The sequence below is a fragment of the Pseudophryne corroboree genome, chromosome 12, assembly GCF_028390025.1.
Source record: "Pseudophryne corroboree isolate aPseCor3 chromosome 12, aPseCor3.hap2, whole genome shotgun sequence".
NCBI classification, from domain to species: domain Eukaryota; kingdom Metazoa; phylum Chordata; class Amphibia; order Anura; family Myobatrachidae; genus Pseudophryne; species Pseudophryne corroboree.
The window spans coordinates 126,132,490-126,152,589 of record NC_086455.1 but is presented as its reverse complement, the minus strand read 5'-3'; the positions used below and the strand labels follow the sequence as shown (position 1 = coordinate 126,152,589).

At 46.1% G+C, this 20,100-nt stretch overlaps 1 protein-coding gene and 1 long non-coding RNA gene across 3 annotated transcripts in view; one reads left to right on the top strand and one right to left on the bottom strand.

Moving 5' to 3' along the window:
• SLC35F4 (solute carrier family 35 member F4) overlaps positions 1-20,100 on the top strand; it is a 402,934-nt gene that overhangs the window by 43,563 nt on the left and 339,271 nt on the right. The window lies entirely within an intron of this gene.
• Positions 6,724-20,100, bottom strand: part of LOC134980445 (uncharacterized) — a 35,764-nt gene continuing 22,387 nt past the window's right edge. Inside the window, exon 2 of the long non-coding RNA XR_010190398.1 lies at positions 6,724-7,623. This is a non-coding gene — a long non-coding RNA (uncharacterized LOC134980445). The remainder of the gene's footprint in view (positions 7,624-20,100) is intronic.

The window sequence follows — 20,100 nt, the reverse complement described above, 5'->3', positions numbered from 1 at the left end:
TCGGGATCGGTGGGATACCGGGATTTAGGGCCAAAAATGGCCGGGATTCAATCCCGGGATTGGAAGCTCCAATCCTGGGGATTGAGGGATCAGTGTTGAGCATCCACAGGACGCTCAGACGCTGCCCGGCTTCCTCCTTCCAGGTCCCCAGCGCAGCGTGAGAGGTTACACTGTGCTGTCAGCCGCTGCTGGGAGCCGCCAACAGCGTTCAAAAGATGTTCCCCTCCCACCCGCCCCCAGTATATGGTGAGTTATATGTGTGGGGCAGGGTGGGGCGGGGGGCGGCCACCTAGTTAAAAGCCAATCCCGGGTTTCCTGGGAATCCTGGGATTGGCCATTTTTCAATCCCGATACCCGGCATTGAAAAAATGGCCCGGGATTGGCTTCCCTAATTGCCACTAATGATAAATAGACCCCAAAATGATTTTACAGGTTTTACTGTGTACATTTATGCTAACTCCCATCTATTCTGTTCAGCCATGCCTTTATATCATGATGCAGAATTGTTTAGTGTTATTATACATTGGAAAAATACAAATTTTCTGTTTAAGTGCATAGCAGAATGGTGTACATAAATCATACTAACTTAGTCTCCCTGATGTCACAATGACACGACTGAAAAACATGGAAACTAGAAATATAAAACGATACATATCAGCAAGGCCCAGATTAAGGGAAGGGCGAAAGGGGGCTGTAGTCCCGGGTCCCTGACACAAACAGTGTGAGCTGTCCCAGCAGCTACCGTTACTCAGGCGGCATACAGTGTACAGCGGCACCCGAGTCCCCGGATGTGATGTGTCATGTGCCGCTGATGATGGGACTCGGGAGATGCTCTGCGCTGTATGCAGCCTAAGCAGCGGTGGTCACACTCTCAAAGCATGAGAGACGAGACTAGAGTTCCAGGGTGGCACGGGGGAGGAGGCCGCGGGAAGGAGGGGGGGGGGGTTGCTTGGGGAGACCGCGCACTGTTACCATATTTGGGAGGAGGAGTGGACAGGGATAGGGGTTATTTTATTGGAGGGGACTCCTGCAAAGTAGTTGTCCTGGGCTCCCCCACATGCCTTAATCCGGCACCACTATTGACAATAACAAATAGCACGCTGAAGCCTTACTTTTGAAATGAACTGATTTGAACTCTTACCAGTGGCAGAAGTGCTGCTATTGCAAGGCTTGAAGCAGCTATGGGATTCGGAAGGTGACCAGTAGCAATGAAGGAAGGTTTTCCACTGTCTACTGCTGTGAATAGCTACACTTCAAAGACCAGATGTGCAATTGGGCCACACATTACCTATAATCTCAGTAAAAAAAAGTAAAAAAATCAATAATTGAAATAAAAAATAGAAACCTACGTATTATAATGTGTCAGCAGGCCTTTTAAACAAGTGCTACAATCTATAATAAAGAAATATGAGAATAAAGCAGGAAGTAGCTGGAGGCCACAACTGAAGCGCACAGTGCCATCTAGGGACTATCACAGGTCTTACTACACAGGGCTCACTACCTATACACAGGTACAGTATGCACGCTCAGCAGAGCAGAAAAGGGCTGCGAGATGACAGACTGCCCATCCACAGTCCAAATTTTGCTGTGGAACCTTTGAGTCTTAGAACAGCCTGCCTAATCCCTCACAATCCATACTTACTTTTGAGTTACATTTTCTGTATTTATTAACAGTTTCTTATATAGCGCAGCATATTCCGTTGCGCTTTACAATTAGAACAACAGTAATAGATCAAAACTGGTTAAAACCAGACAGACATAGAGGTAGGAAGGCCCTGCTCGCACACTTACCATCTATAGGGAAATAGGCATTGATGCACAAGGATAGATGCTACCTATTGCATAATGGTCCACAGTGGCGCACCCAGGGGGGGTTCCGGGCACCCAGTAACCCCCCTCCAGCAAAAAAAAAAAATAATAATATTTTTTATTTTTATTTTTTAGCTACATGAGTATTATTAATGGCTGTATAGCGTCCTCTGCAGCCTGCTGTCTTCCTGGTGGCACTTGTAAGTGCTTAATATGCTATGTGTATATATATATATATATATATATATATGTGTGTGTGTGTGTGTATATATACAGTATATATATGTGTGTGTAGATAGATAGATAGATAGATATATGCATACCTCCCAACTCTCCCGATTTTCGCGGGACAGTCCCATTTTTGGGGACTGTCCCGCTGTCCCACCCGCGGGCCGCAGTGTCCCGCGGTGGGGGGTGGCAGTTGGGAGGCTCTGTCTCTCACTGCCCTGCTTAGCAGAGCAGCGGTGAATAGACGCTGTGCGCATGCGCACAGCATCTATTCACTGGAGTCAGAGGGAGAGTGGGCATGCCAGCGGCTCACAGAGCGCTGGGCATGCCCCCTTAGTGATGAAAATGGGGGCGTGGCTCGCGATCGCAGGTCCTCCATGAAGCCACACCCCTTTTCTTAGGTCACACCCCTTTTCCGGATATTAAAAGTTGGGAGGTATGTATATATACACACAGACACACTAGTTTTACGGACCCAGCATATACTGGGTCACCTCAGTCCCCACCCCCGTGCTTGGCTCCACCCAGTTCTGGAAACCCCCCCATGCAAATCCTGCGTTTGCCACTGGTCCGTCAGATTGCTTGGTTCTTAATGGGTTGTATGATATGATCACCCAGCAATGTTGGCAAAGGGTCAGGAGGCTGTGAAAGTAAAGAAAGACAAGATATGTGATGTTGTGTGTACTGTACAGAGAGGATGTGATTAGATAGGTGCTGGTTCCGTCAGATATGAATTAAACACTAGCTGCTCCACTATTCTGCAGTTACTGGGGTAAATTTACTAAGGTAGGAGTTCGTTAAGAACTGGTAATGTTGCCCATAGCAACCAATCAGATTCTATCTTATTTTCTAGAAGCAGCTAGATAAAGGTTAAGTAGAATCTGATTGGTTGCTATGAGCAACATCACCAGATCTAGAAATCTCCCACCTTAGTAAATTTATTCCACTGAGTGCAGGGCCGTCTTAATAGCCTTGTATGCCCTGGGCAAAGCAATGCACTGGGGCCCCTAACTACCCATTTAATAAATTAAAAAAAATAATAGCATGCCCCTACTGCAGTCAAGTGCTGTCTCTCCATGTTCTTCCATACATTGAATGGCTGTCAGCACTTTGATTGGTGGATAGCTCCGTCCATCCACCAATCAGCATGCTGACAGCCATTCACTATCTGGCTGCAGGCTGGGAGACAGGTAGAGAATGCTGCTTGGCCATTCTGATTGTGTGTTATTGTCAGAGTGACTGGGCAGCATTCTCTACCTGCCTCCCAAGAAGCTCTCAAGCATACTTGCATGCTCTCCTGGAAGCTGGTGGAGACTGGTTAGGCATATCCAGGGCTGGTGCAAGGTTTCTTAGAGCCCTAGGCAAAATTTTAGCCTGCCGACCCTACTATCTCTAATACCCACTTTCCAGCCCATCATACAGTTTGGCTACATTCCACTTCCGGGTGTCCGCAGATGCTCAGAAGCAGCCAGCAATCGTATGGGCATTGGAAAGCTGCATCCGATGGCTGGTAACTGTGGAATACCCCCAATTCAATGGGAAAAGTACTTCCACCAGATCCGGAACATTGGTGTTTGCTAACCTTCAGTCTCCAATGCCCATCCTGAAGCAATGGCAGCAACAGCAGCAGTGGGTAACAATATGTAGCTGTGCGGAATGTACTATTCACACCCTGTGCATGCCAGGCCTGCAAGAGCCCACCACTGTACTGGATGGAGTGTTGAATGTCACACCCCAGGATGGTGTCCTTGTCCCATGACTAAAAAAGGTAACATTCTTTAGTTAAAAAAATAAAAAAAAGAATATTGCCACACAAGTGAAATACAAACACAAACACAAAAAATAGCAACACAAACGTAATACACATCCTCACTGTGAATGAATGTCAATTTATAAGATCATATAAATGTTAATATAACATACCTCCCAACATAACCCTCTCCAGGAGGGACAGAATGCTCTGCTCCTAGACTTCCCTCTTAATTTATGCTTGCCATCACCTGTGCTGAAATACCTTTCTTATCCATTACCCTGTTCAAAACAGGTGCCGGCAATCATACATTAAGAGAAAAGGCCAGAAGCAGAGCATTGTGTCCCTCCTGGAGAGGATCACGTTGGGAGGTAAAGTACGATATAATGAAAAAAATGTCTTAGTGGTACTGTGTGCGTGCTCCAAAGGCACGTGTGGCAAAAAGTGGGTGTGGCCACATGCCACACGGGGCATGGCCAATAAAAAAGGGGGCATGATACACATATGGGGGGCCAGATACACATTTGCCCCCATAGTGCCAGATACACATATGCCCCCACAGTGCCAGATATGCCCCCACAGTGCCAGATACACAAATTCAACCACCCACAGCTCCAGATATGCCGCCCACCCACAGTGCCAGATATGCTGTTACAGTGCCACATACACCAGTGCCCCCACAGTGCCAGATATAACCCCACAGTGCCAAATATGCTCCTACAGTGCCAGATGCACAAATGCCCCCACAGTGCCAGATACACATTTGCCCCCACAGTGCCAGATACATATTTGCCCCCACAGTGCCAGATAAAGAAATGCCCCACAGTACCAGATACACAAATGCCCCAACCCACAGTGCCAGTTACACAAATGCCCCCACCCACAGTGTCAGATACGCAAATGCCCCCACCCTGCCAGACATGCCCCCACAGTATGTATCCCCCGCTCACCGCGCAATTGTTGCTGCTGCTGTGTGAGAGGAGGAGAGTGCAGCAAGCGCATCTTCTGCTCCTCAGTGCTCAGTCCGGTCTTCGGAGTCCATTGGCGGCAGGTATCTCAAATGAGGCGCTGGTCCATTAGCCAATTAGAGCTTGCGGACCGGCAGCCAATCAGGACCTGCGGCTGACGGTCCGTAAGCTCTGATTGGCTAACAGACCGGCGCCCGACTCCAGAGACCGAACTGAGCACTGAGGGGTAGGAGAGGCGCTCGCTGCACTCTCCTCCCCTCACACAGCAGCGGCTGCAAGCATGGCGGTCGGCACGGCGGTACTGCGTACCGGCTGGCAATTTCTTATTGGTACACAGTACCGCCCCATACCACCATACGTGCAGCACTGAGCAGCATACAAACATTACAACTTCTTAAAGAAAGTGCCCTCAGTGGCAAAGGAGCCCTGCAGAGAGAGTTAGATTTGGGTGGGTTATATTGTTTCTGTGCAGGGTAAATACTGGCTGCTTTATTTTTACACTGCAATTTAGATTTCAGTTTGAACACACCCCACCCAAATCTAACTCTCTCTGCACATGTTACATCTGCCCAACCTGCAGTGCACATGGTTTTGCCCATTACCTAGAAAATTTGCTGCTGCGATCAGATCTGCATTAGGCCCACTGGCCCTCATTCCGAGTTGTTCGCTCGCTAGCTGCTTTTAGCAGCATTGCACATGCTAGGCCGCCGCCCTCTGGGAGTGTATCTTAGCTTAGCAGAATTGCGAACGAAAGAGTAGCAGAATTGCTACTAAATATTTTCTTGCAGTTTCTGAGTAGCTCCAGACCTACTCCTAGATTGCGATCACCTCAGTCCGTTTAGTTCCTGGTTTGACGTCACAACACACCCTGCGTCGGGCAATCGAAAATGTAGACAGGTGACAATGCGCTGCTTACAGCTGCTAATTAGGTATCACTAAAATAGAGGTTTCTCCACCCTCCGAATAGAACAAACAAATACAAACATATAGGATACCACTGAACAAGCGCTGTGAAGCAGTTCTGTGTTCGGTCCACCCCTGCATTGGCTGCTTTGCAGTGGGGAGGGAGGAGTAGGAGACTGGCGGATTAATGGCCGGAGTCTGACTAACTCCATAAGGAACATGGGAAGAGGAGCTGCTTCAGCTGGGCATGCACAGCAGCCCTCCACCCCGATCGGCAGCCATATTTTTTAGGGGCAGCCAGGAGTGCCTGGTCTGACGCCGGCATACCCACACTGCATACTGTGTCCAGCGCCGCAACCCGCATCAGCGGACTGACACTGCACCCGCTCCGGCGCTATCGCAGGCGGCTCTGCTCAGATGTGCAAGAGCAGAGCCGCCGGCGACGCTGATGATCGGGTGCCCTACTGACCACCTCCGTTAGCTGAGCCTGTCCCTAGCGTAGGCAATTGTCTAGTCTGCCTACAGCTAGTGACGGCTCTGCCTCCAGTACAGCGGCGCCTCTCTGACACTGCACGGAGGATGCAGTGTGTGGTCTTTCACCTGACCGCACATTGGCACTCATTCCGAGTTGTTCACTCGCTAGCTACTTTTAGCAGCATTGCACACGCTAAGCCGCTCCCTCTGGGAGTGTATCTTAGCTTAGCAGAATTGCCAACGAAAGAGTAGCAGAATTGCTACTAAATATTTTCTTGCAGTTTCTGAGTAGCTCCAGACCTACTCCTAGATTGCGATCACCTCAGTCCGTTTAGTTCCTGGTTTGACGTCACAAACACACCCTGCGTTCGGGCAATCGAAAATGTAGACAGGTGACAATGCGCTGCTTACAGCTGCTAATTAGGTATCACTAAAATAGAGGTTTCTCCACCCTCCGAATAGAACAAACAAATTCAAACATATAGGATACCACTGAACCAGCGCTGTGTAGGGGTCAATAAGGTCGTATTCCTGTAGTTTTCCTTATCTCTCAATATGCACCGAAAAAAGAAAGAGATGTGCAAATCATAGTGCATTACCTTAGGTTACATATTTTAATCACTAAAATCACCACATAAAAACACAATGACAACAGTGGGAGCTGGATGGCTGCCAGCTATACAATAACCACTGTATGAAAAATGGAATTTGCACAGCACATGCTGTTAAGGCATTCTTCAATGGACTAGATCCTGAACAAATAGAGTAATGGGTAATTACCACGAGCCGGTGAGAACCGATAAATCAGTTCTATAAGCATATGAACATCAGGTTTTCCAGCTGCAGCATGGAGAGTTCTCTGGTGTCAAAAGCCTTCCAGGTCTGGCATTGATGGTACCACGTCCTCCTTTAGTCAGGTCAGTCCACAGGGGCACCCACGCGTTCCGACCCTTCCTGGGTCTTTCTCAAGGTCAGCTCCTCTGAATGCCTTCTCTATCTCTCAACATGATTTATAAATCCCTCCTTTCTTCCTAATTGGTCCCGGCACAGCTGGTCTCTATACAGTAATCATCCTATAAGTCTTTGACACTCGTGTGCCAGGACCACCTCCTTATGAGGTCTCTAGCCTCCTTCTCCACTTGCGGCCTCGCGGTCCGGTCATGTGATCAAAACAAAGGAAGCGTCACTGGATCATGTGCTCGCTTCACTCCCGTGGTCGCGTCTATCCTGTATTCACAGCGAGCGCCCGTCATCTGGTCACGTGTTACGGCATACGTCATCACGCTTTCCGATCACATGACCGCTCTCTGGTATATTGTCGTTCCCATAGAGACCTTCCTCTCCCGCAGTCATTTCGCTTCGTTGGTTGTTATAGTAATCGGAACCAGTCATGTTCCCGGACCGCTCATATCTTTTCATAATTGTGGAGACCTTTCATAGATAGGAGTATTCTTGATGTCTACTTCATTATGACATGCATATCAATAAAATCTAAATTTAAAAAAATAAAAGAATAAGTTACCACTGTCAAAATATGTATACAGATAATACACACTACAAAAACCACTTGACCTCAAAGTCTATATTCAATCCCCCCGGTTGGAGGGTGCCCATATCATAGATCAATCTCATTTCGGCCTTAGCCAATTGAGTAGAAAGATCCCTCCTTCTCCAATGTCCCTGTATCCACTGCAAACCCACAAACCGCGTAATGGCTGTTGTTGAACACCCATGTACCCTCTTAAAATGATTAGAGAGTGCATGGGTTTCCAGACCCTTTCTGATGTTCCTGAGGTGTTCTCCCAACCTGACCTTCAAAGGTCTGGATGTTCGCCCTATATATACTAATTTATACTCACACTCCACTGCGTATACCACATTCTTTGTTGCGCATGTGATAAATTCTTTTATTTCAAATGGTTTCTTATTGATATCAATTTGGCTAATTTTACTTTGGTTCACCATTTTAACTTCTTTGCAGGCAATGCAAGACATGCATCTATAGAAACCCTTCGATTTAATCCTTGAGGGTTTTTTTTCCGGAGGGCAAGCACTTCTTACAAGGCTATTTCCTATATTTGGTGCTTTTCGATAGATGCACACTGGTTTGTTGGGCAGAGACGCCCCTATCACCGGGTCCTTTTTTAGGACATTCCAGTGTTGGGTCATGATTCTCTCTATTGCTCTATATTGGTCATTATAAGTGGTCACAAAAGCCCATCCAAAATCTTTCTTCTTATTCTCATTACCTTTAGGGTCGTTTCTCCTATCCGCCAATAAAACACCTCTATCTAGGGTTTCTACATCTCTAGTAGCCTTATCTATCCAATCTTTATTGTAACCACATGCCCTGAAGTTTTCCTGCATCTCCCCGGCCTGTACCAGAAACTGTTCGTTTCTAGAGCAATTTCTTTTAACTCTTTTCAGTTGCCCTGCAGGGATCGAACGGAGCCAATTGGTGTGATGGCAGCTTGTTGCATTGATATCTGTATTTTTAGTATATGTTCTTGTCTGGAGTAGGTCATTTTCCACATAAATGGTAATATCCAGAAAATTAATTAACTCCCGACTGCTTGTAAAGGAGAATTCTATATTTAAAGAATTGTTATTCAAATACAGGCAGAAGTTTTTGAGGGACTCCTCATCTCCACGCCAGAAGAATAGAACATCGTCTATGTATCGGGACCAGGACACCAGGCTCACCCCGAATTGATGGTCATTCCATATGTGCTCATCCTCCCATCTTCCCATGAACACATTGGCATAACTCGGGGCGAACCTGGTGCCCATTGCGGTCCCGATCTTCTGTAGGTAGAAATCCCCCCCAAAGGCGAAGTAATTATTTTGTAAAATAAATGTCACTGCCTCCACCAGGAATTTTTGTAATTTCTCACCCAGATCGCTTCTTTCCAAAGTTTTGGTCACAGCTCCAATGCCATCTTGATGGTCTATTATGGTATATAACGACCTAACATCGGCCGTAACCATAATCAGGTCATTATCCCATATGATATCACTAACTAACTTGAGGGCATCTTTGGTGTCCTTTAAGTGTGATCTGTTCAATGATACCAAGGGCTGCAGATGGTGATCCACAAACTGTGACAAGTTTGCTGTCACAGAGTCGATTCCCGATACTATAGGTCTCCCCGGTGGATCCACCAAACTTTTGTGGATCTTGGGGAGAACATATAGTACCGGGATGATGGGTTCCATATTAACGGTGTACTTTTGTTCTTCTTCATTAAGCACACTTCCGTATTTATCGATCAAGGTTTGCAATTTTTTGAAGATTTCTATCGTAGGGTCGGTCCGCAATTTCCAATACGTGGTGCGGTCCCCCAACTGGCGCAAAATTTCAGCCTCATAGTCTGTGGTATTCATCACTACAACTCCCCCGCCTTTATCGGCTGGTTTGACAGTGATTTCTACCCTCTCTTGTAATTCCTTTAAAGCTCTCCTTTCATTCCTAGTTAGATTCTGTCTACACTTTCCTTTTTTAACCTGTTTTAGATCATCAAGTACAAGTGTATGGAAGGTGTCTATGAAATTTCCTTTACAGAAGGTCGGATAAAAAATTGATTTAGGCCTAAAAGGCCTGGATTCCACTTCTTCCGTAGTAATTGGAGTTTCTGGTTCACGGCCCAAAAAAAACTTTTTAACAGTCAATTTCCTTATGTACCTTTGTAGGTCTACAAACAAAGAAAACTGATTAATAGTATTGGAAGGTGCGTATTTTAACCCTTTCTCCAAAACGCTATTTTCATGTACTGTCGGAAGGTGTGTACTCAGGTTAAAGATTTTAATCTTACCTCTACATAAATCTTCACCTTCTGTGTTTTGATTTACAGTATTCTCTCCTTCTTCTATACAATCAGGAATTCTTTTCATGCGAATCCTACAATTTTTCTTTTTTCTGGGTCTTTTACAAACTTTTCCCCCTCTTTTCCCCCTTTTCCTCCTTGGGGCTATTTGAATGACTCCCTCCTCCCTCTTCTCTCTAAAAAAGGGGAGTTCATGGCTAGGGCATCTTCCCTTAATAAATCTAACCTATTTGATCTCATCACCTCTCTTCTTCTGGTCTGCATTTCAGATCTTTGATTTCCTATTTGTTTCTCTTCCCATCTAGGTCTGGAGAAATCTTCTAAATGCCTATTGCTAAATTGTCGACTACTCCTCTGCTCATAATCGCCCCATTCTTGTTGGTTATCAAACCGTTTATTCACGTTTTCGTAAGGTCTATTTCTCCAATTTGGAGTATAAACCTTATTTGGCTTTGTATAGCCTTTGTTGGATTTCTTTTGTGTAGGTACTATATGCTTTGGTCTAACTACTTGCTGTTTAGGCTGCGCAGAGTGCTCATTTCCTGTAGTCTGTTCTACTGGGCCCTCCCCTTTCTTCTCCTTCTTATCTCTGTGGAATTTTCTTCGCTTCCGTTCCACAATTAATTTTTCATTCTTTTTTATATTTATCTCAATTTTACCTTCCAATTCTAGATATTCTGGAGAATTCAAAAAGGGAATGATTAATTCTTTTTGTTTTTGTATTTCTACCTCCAATGCATTCATTTATTTTTTTCTTTCATCGATGATGACTCTCATCAATGAAAATGAACAATCCTTTAATACTTTGTCCCATTTCAACCTGAATTCTTCATTAGCATGAGTGAAAGAGGCTGTTTTATTCATAATTAATCCTTTTGGAATCATCTGGTGGGAGATATATCTCTCCAAAGTGACAATCTCCCACCAGATTTTATTCTCTTTCAACAATAGATTCTCAAGTTTTCTCATGACATTCGGCCAGCCACTCCCCCGTTTCTCCAGCCACTCCTGCGTTTTTCCCTGGCACGCCTGCGTTTTTTTTAGCACACTCCCGGAAAACGGTCAGTTACCTCCCCGAAACGCCCCTTTCCTGTCAATCACTCACCGATCAGCAGAGGGACTGAAAAGCGCTGCACGAACACCAGGAAATCTACTAAGTTTTGTGTTAAATAACTTAGCGCATGCGCGCTGCGTACCATGCGCATGCGCATTTTCCCCCTAATCGCTGCGTTGCGAAAAATGGCAACGAGCGAACAACTCAGAATGACCACCACTGTCCTATGCTTTAGCAGCTGCAGTGCAGACAGGGGCCCTCATTCCGAGTTGATCACTCGCTAGCTGCTTTTAGCAGCAATTCAAACGCTAAGCCGCCGCCCTCTGGGAGTGTATCTTAGCTTAGCAGAAGTGCGACCGAAAGGTTCGCAGAACTGCTCCAAAATATTTTCATGCAGTTTCTGAGTAGCTGCAGACCTAATCCTACCTTGCGATCACTTCAGACTATTCAGTTCCTGTTTTGACGTCACAAACACGCCCTGCGTTCGGCCAGCCAAGCCTGCGTTTTCTCAGGCACGCCTGCGTTTTCATCTGACACGCCTGCGTTTTTTAGCACACTCCCGGAAAACGGGCAGTTACCTCCCAGAAACGCCCCATTCATGTCAATCACTCACCGATCAGCGGAGCGATGAAAAGCGTTGCTAGACCTTGTTTGAAACGGCATCATTTGTTGTGAAAGTACACCGCGCGTGCGCACTGCGTCTCATACGCATGCGCAGAAATGCCGATTTTTTAGCCTGATCGCTGCGCTGCGAACGACAGCTAGCGATCAACTCGGAATGACCCCCAGGGTGAGACTGGTGAAACTGACAGCAATGTGAGGGACGTATTAGCTTACATCCACATGGATGTTAGCAAATCAGCATGCAGTAGAATTTTTCTTATTCTTATTCTAGACCTTGGTGGCACCCCCAATAGGCCAACGCCCTAGGTAGCTTCCTAAAGCTGCCTAATGGTAGCATCGGCCCTGGGCAGATCTGAAGCCGGCTGGATGTAGAGCCAACACTGGGATTTACTACTCCGCTTAGAGGGGGTGGGGTAAATGACACATTTTCTAGCTAAAAGGGCAGGCCTACTAACACGCAACCCCCCCCCCCCCCCACTGGAGCTGATCACCAGCAACTGAAAAGAAGGCAAGTATGCTCCAGAGGCACCGGACCACTCCTTCTCAAAGGCCCCAAGAATGCCTATACGTTAAGATGGCTGTGACTGAGTAATGATATCACAGGGGAGAGAGAGAGAAACTGCAGTGCATGATGCACAGTGCTGGAAAATGACTTCAGGCCACCTTTCTTCCACTGGGACTGTATTTTGAAAATATACAAAGCTAGGCAACTGTTACTAGGAAGCACAGATGCGCCTACAAATTATGGTGGTCATTCCGAGTTGTTCGCTCGCAAGCTGCTTTTAGCAGCATTGCACACGCTAAGCCGCCCCCTACTGGGAGTGAATCTTAGCTTAGCAAAATTGCGAACGAAAGATACGCAATATTGCGAAAAGATTTATCTGTGCAGTTTCTGAGTAGCTCGAGACTTACTCTTCCAGTGCGATCAGTTTAGTGCTTGTCGTTCCTGGTTTGACGTCACAGCCCAGACACTCCTCCGTTTCTCCAGCCACTCCCGCGTTTTTCCCAGAAACGGTAGCGTTTTTTCACACACTCCCATAAAACGGCCAGTTTCCACCCAGAAACACCCACTACCTGTCAATCACACAACGATCACCAGAGCGAAGAAAAAACCTCGTAATGCCGTGAGTAAAATACCAAACTTCTTAGCAAATTTACTTGGCGCAGTCGCAGTGCGGACATTGCGCATGCGCATTAGCGACTAATCGCTCCGTTGCAAAAAAATAAAATAACGAGCGATCAACTCGGAATGACCACCTATATTTCTTTGGCAAAAAAAATAGAATGCAACAGCGTTCCGCAGCGCAGTGTGACGGTTGCGGCAAACTGTGCATGCACAGTAGCTGTACACATTGTGGTCACATCCCCGATGGATGTGACCGCAATGTGACTGACAGGTGATGGCATTGTGGGGGCGGGGTTACATCATTGTGCGGGCGGTGCCAGAAAAACGGGAGATGGACGGGACCGTTTTCGGGACAGCTGTGTGACATGACATGAAGCCGCTCATGAGCCGTGACATGAAGCTGCTCCGAATAAAAAAAATGGCCGCTTACCGCCTGACAGGAGTTAACCTTAGATCCGATGTGTCCACAGTCTAATTGCGGATGCAAAGGGGGGCGGCCTCACGCATGCAGGGCAGCATGCCCTTTGCTGGGCGGCCCCCAACATGTGCAGAAATGAACACAGATCTGGCTGAGTATGCAGCCATCTGTGTTCATTTCTAAATAACCCCCTATGGTGCTAATACGGAGTCGCACGTAAAGTGGCTGTAGTTACAGGCAGCTTCCAAAACCTATTTACTATCTTACGCTAATGCGAGATTCTGTTCAACTAATGCAGACAAGGGCTTAGCTACCATAGGTGCAGGGAGTGCAGCTGTTATGGGGTCCAGAGCTGAGAGGGGCCCACCTTCCCTGTCAAAGTTCAATGGGTTACAGTATATACATTTTTCACCATTGGTAAATACATAGGTGCCATTACAATCTCTTGCCTTTGGGTCTACAATATATCTAGTTACATCCCTGGACCTGCTCTTTGTAATGTGGTATAAAATGAACTGGAGGCTCATTGTAATGTTACATAATATAAACTGGGTCATTGTAATGTTACATAATATGAACTGGGTCATTGTAATGCAGCACAATGTGAAGTAAAGGCACTATAGTGTGGTATAATATGAACTGGGGACACTATGGGGTAAATTTACTAAGATGGGAGTTCTGTTTAAGATGGGATGTTACCAATAGCAACCAATCAGATTCTACTTCACATTTATCTAGTACCTTCTAGAAAATAATACCTGGAATCTGATTGGTTGCTATGGGCAACATCCCAGCTTAAATAAAATTCCCATCTTAGTAAATTTACCACAATGTGTCATATTGTTAATTGAGGTTACTGTGTGGCATAATGTGTACTGGCAGCCCTTCAATGTGACATTATGTGAACTAAGGCACTACTATGGTTCATAGAATAACCTAGGGCATTACTGTAGGACATAACATTAACTAAGGCACTACCATGAAATTCCCTAACTAGATATTTTGGTGCACTTTGGCAGAAAAAGAATTTGTGCCCCCTTTCCCACGGTATTTAAAATACGGACAGTGCGCTGCAAAAATATAGGGTTGTGACTTTATGGGGAAAGGGCATGGCCCATGATAGTACCAATTCACATTACACGGAACAGTACTGTCCGTTATTCACATTACATGGCACAGTACTGTTTGTTATTCACATTACATGGCACAGTAGTGTCCGTTATTTACAGTACATGACAGAGTAGTACCCCTTATACACATTACAACACAGTAAAGCCCCAGATATACATTATGCCAGGTAGAACCCCTGATACACATGCCAGGCAGATTCCCTGATACACTGTATGCCAGGTAGAGCACATATTATGCCAGGTATAGCCCCTGATACACATTATTCCAGTTACAGCTCACATTATGCCAGATAGAGCTCCTGATACACGTTATGCCAGTTAGAGCTGACTTTATGCCAGGTAGCGCCTACATTATACTAGGTAGAGCCTTTAATACACATTATGCCAGTTAGAGCTCATATTATGCCAGGTATAGCCCCTGATACACATTATTCCAGTTAGAGACCACATTATGCCAGGTAGAGCACCTGATACACATTATGCCAGTTAGAGCCCACATTATGCAAGATAGAGCCCCTGATAAACATTATGGCATTTATAGCCCACAGTATGCCAGGTAGAGCCCCTGATACACATTATGCCAGGTAGAGAGGTGTGTGTGTGTCTGCTTGTGTGTGTCCGTCTTTGTGTGTGTCCACGTGCCCTCCCCTTGACCACAAATCTCTACCTTGCAGAAGATGCTTCACATACAGATGCTTCAGACACAAAGCGGGAAGCCAGGAGGGGCTGAGGGTCCAGCAGACAAGCTGCAGCACTGACTGGCTACCGACCTATTGAACACTCTGACAAGTAGCCGGCTGCTGCACCAACATACAGCTGCCACACAATACTAGTGCAGCGTGGACCGGCCAGTGTTGCTAGCAGTTCTGCACCCACATTGCATATGCAATACATATGTGCTGTGTGCCAGGCACATCTGGCACACACCTAGTTACGACCCTGCTACTATGATTCAGAAAATGAACCAGGGCACTATTATTGGGCATAAAACTGCTGTGGAGAGCTGTCTTGTTAGAAGCAGTGTGTCAAGGCAGCCCTTAAAAATGGTGCTGTGGGGCCCCCGAATACAGGGATCTGTGCACTTAAAAGTGGGAAGCTGCGCCTCATTAATTTACGCCAACCTCCAAAGCTGTCAGAATTAGTAAAGGCACTTATACCAGCCCCATGTTAGGTGCAACAATCCATCAGAAACAGGTTTCCTTTCCCCGTACACACAACACATTATATACACACCCATGACACTTCTACATGTCAGGACGGTTCTTTGGGCTAGTATTATCAGGTGTGAATCATAGGGTCAACCTTGAAAAGGTCGACAGTGTCAAGTTCGACCCCAAAAGATCGACACGCACAACGTCTTTATGGGGAAAAAGTCGACATGAGTTTTTTTTTGGTATGTTTTGTGGTTTTGTTTACTCCGTAAAATGACTGGAACCCCAATTAGTGTACTGCGTCCTTGCATGGCTGGCTTCGCTCGCCATGCTTTGGGCAAGGTGCCTCGCTCGGCAACCGCTATACTCGGCACAGGTTACTATTCCCAGTCATAGTCTATGTGGATGGTGAAATGTGAAAAAGTTGCAAAAATGGTAAAAATACTCATGTCGACAATATGTGTGTCAACCATTGTCTCGTCAACCTTTTGACCATGTTGACCTAATACATGTTGACCATTAGTGGTCAACCTATTGACGGTGACCTTATTACTGTCAACCTATCATCTGGATACAGGCATTATCGCTGCCAACTTCCCACCCCAATATGTCCAATTTCACGGGAAGAGAGATCCAGGCAAGTGCTGTCCAAATCGGAATAGGACGGACATACACAAAGGTGCATAAATTCACATGTGCACATTTGCTGTATGCAAAACACGCCTCTTCACCTGCAATTGAATTACCCCCTAGGTGTGCAAATATTAGGGGTCATTCCGATTTGATTTCTAGCTGAAAATGTTCGCTGCGCAGCAATGATGCAAAAAAAAGGCACTTCTGCACATGCGTATGTGGCGCAATGCGCACGCACGACGTGATTGACAGGAAGTGGGCGTTTCTGGGTGTCAACTGACCGTTTTCAGGGAGTGTTCAGAAAAACGCAGGCATGACAAGAAAAACGCAGGTGTGGCTGGGCGAACGCAGGGCGAGCTTGTGAAGTCAAAACAGGAACTGAACAGTCTGAAGTGATCGCAAGCGCTGAGTAGGTCTGAAGCTACTCTGAAACTGCACAAAATTATTTTGTAGCCGCTCTGCGATCCTTTCGTTCGCAATTCTGCTAAGCTAGAATACACTCCCAGTGGGAGGCGGCATAGCGTTTGCACGGCTGCTAAAAACAGCTAGCGAGCGATCAACTCGGAATGACCCCCATTGCCTGTTACATATATTACTTCAAGACTGAATTGTATCCAACAACCAAAGCACCAACTGGCCTGGTTGCTTTTCTTGTAACTTGGAAGGGCGATTTCTGATCTGTCTAGTGGTATTACGTTATCAGCATTGTTAAGGAATGAGTCAGCTATATGGATGCTACATCTATTTGATGACAACTGGCCAGCTGCGTGTCCCTTAGGCACAGTCATGCACAGAATATTGCTTATGAAAGTCCAACTTGGACAGGGAAGAGAAATAAAATGTAAATAGAATGTAAATAAAATCCATAAAGTTAGACAGCCAGTACACGATACGTGAGAAAAGTATATAAAAAGTATAATAAATATTTAGACAACAGACAATTTTCATTGTCTAAATGGCTTATACATTTTATAGCCTTTTTTTTTCTAGGTTATTTTCTGGCCGCCAAACTTTTCTTTATATTATTTCTTTTATCTGCACTAAAATTCTGACATCTTTTATAATGGGTGATTGTACAGTCGGAATCATTTATCAAGATACAGTTCAATGAAGAACGCAACAATTTGCTATATCATTTTCAAGGCACAGACCATATAAAATTCATGTTATTCAATAATGGCTTTGTTATGAGTTCTAAGTATTTATGCTTTGTTCTCTACAGCAAATTAGTTTTTATGTATTATCAGTTTGCAGTGATAAATCTGATATATTGAAAAACTATTTATAGTTGGTTCAGTGCAAGTTGGTTTTTTCAGTGACAATTTAACCTGCTATAGAATGGCAGTATATTACTTTACATGGCGGTATATTATTTAAATCATTCAGAGTTTTTAATCAGCAGTGTCATCAATAAAACACAGATAGCTCATGTTATTCACAGTACGGTATATGCCAGGCATTCCCAACCGCGGTCCTCAAGGCACACCAACAGTGCAGGTTTTAGTGATATCCAGGCTTCAGCACAAATGGTTAAATCAACATAACTGAGCTACTAATTAAGTCAGCTATGTTCAAGCCTGGATATCACTAAAACCAGGACTGTTAGTGTGCCTTGAGGACCGAGGTTGGGAATGCCTGGTATATGCAGTGAATTTCATAAGTAGGTATACATACCTCCCAACATGATCCTCTCCAGGAGGGACACAATGCTCTGCTCCTGGACTTCCCTCTTATTTATGATTGCCATCACCTGTACTGAAACACCTTTCTTATCCATTAGCCTGTTCAAAACAGGTGCCGGCAATCACAAATTAAGAAGAAAGTCCAGAAGCAGAGCATTATGTCCCTCCTGGAGAGGGTCATGTTGGGAGGTATGGGTATATTTTGTCACAGGTTCCTAGCCTGTGATGATCGCAGACCTGTTGAAGTGCACACGCTGACCCCGGTCCTCTGTCGAAAGTGTGTACAATGGGCACATGTAGGGTTTAAAGTGGTCTTGGAGAGGTGGTGGAACTCACCCCCTCAATGCCGTGCCCCCTCCCCCCTTTTGTTATAGGCGGAGCTACTCTGAGATGGTGCTTTACCACTGCCAGAGGCGCAACTAGGATTGATGATGGCCCTCATTCCTAGTTGATCGCTCGCTAGCTACTTTTAGCAGCCGTACAAACGCATAGTCGCCACCCACGGGGGAGTGTATTTTCGCTTTGCAAGAGTGCGAACGCCTGTGCAGCAGAGCGGCTGCAAATACATTTTGTGCAAAATAAGACCAGCCTGTAGTTACTTATCCTGTGCGATGATTGCTGCGACGAGTGACACGGTAATGACGTCAGACACCCGCCCTGCAAACACCTGGACACGCCTGCGTTTTTCCAAACACTCCCAGAAAACGGTCAGTTGACACCCACAAACGCCCTCTTCCTGTCAATCTCCTTGCAATCGGATGTGCGAATGGAATCATCGCTAGAAGCAATGCAAAACACTGATGCTCTTTGTACTTGTACGCTGCGCGTGTGCATTGCGGCCCATACGCATGCGTAGTTTCGCCATTTTTTTAATGATTGCTACGCAGCGAACAATGGCAGATAGCGATCAACTTGGAATGAGTGCCGATGTTCAAAGCACATTAATGTTACCTTTGAAAACTTAAAAATTCTGTCTATATAGTACTGAAATACACATTTATAACACAAATAAATGAAGTGCAAGAGCAAGGTGTAAAACCTCAATATGAGTGGGATGAATACCATGGCCCTCATTCCGAGTTGTTCGCTCACAAGCGAATTTTAGCAGATTTGCTCATGCTAAGCCGCCGCCTACTGGGAGTGTATCTTAGCATCTTAAAATTGCGAACGATGTATTCGCAATATTGCGATTACACACCTCGTAGCAGTTTCTGAGTAGCTCCAGACTTACTCGGCATCTGCGATCAGTTCAGTGCTTGTCGTTCCTGGTTTGACGTCACAAACACACCCAGCGTTCGCCCAGACACTCCTCCGTTTCTCCGGCCACTCCCGCGTTTTTTCCGGAAACGGTAGCGTTTTTTCACACACGCCCATAAAACAGCCAGTTTCCGCCCAGAAACACCCACTTCCTGTCAATCACACTCCGATCTTCAGTACGATGAAAAAGCCGTGAGTAAAATTCCTAAGTGCATAGCAAATTTACTTGGCGCAGTCGCAGTGCGGACATTGCGCATGCGCATTAAGCGGAAAATCGCTGCGATGCGAAGATTTTTATCGAGCGATCAACTCGGAATGAGGGCCCATGTGTACACGTAAACACAATGGGGGTCATTCCGAGTTGATCGTAGCTGTGCTAAATTTTGCTTAGCTACGATCTGACAGTCAGACATGCGGGGGGACGCCCAGCACAGGGCTAGTCCACCCCGCATATCAGTGCCGCCCCCCCCGCGCAGAAATGCGAAAGCATTGCACAGCGACGATGATTTTGCACTTGAGGAGTAACTCCCGGCCAGCGCAGCTCCTGCGGCTGTCCCGAGAGAACCTCTTCTCGTCACGCAGCCGCCGCGGGCCGCCCCCCCAAATGGTCCGACCATGCCTGCGTTGGTCGGACCGCTCCCCCTAAATGGCAGCTTAACGCCGCCCTCCAGCCCCCTCCCGCCCAGCGACCGCCTCTGCCTGTCAATCAGGCAGAGGCGATCGCTAGGCAACGATGGCCCTCGGCCGTCTGGCATGCAATGGCGCACTGTGGTGCCGGCGCATGCCCAGTTCCGACCTGATCGCTGTGTTGCGATAAACTGCAGCGAGCGATCGGGTCGGAATGACCCCCTATGTTGTGTATAAGAAAATTGAAAGTGAATGGTCGGGGCCTGGGAGCTGCTCAGGCCCTCAAGAGTTTTAGAGGCTATGATAGTGTGAAATACATTCTAGATGCTTTTTAACACCCCCGCCACCAGCTGAGAATACAATGTTAGTTCACTTAGTTCTTTTTAAATAAGTTGTTCTATACCATCATAGTCCCTCAATTATATTTATGCCACCCCATTGA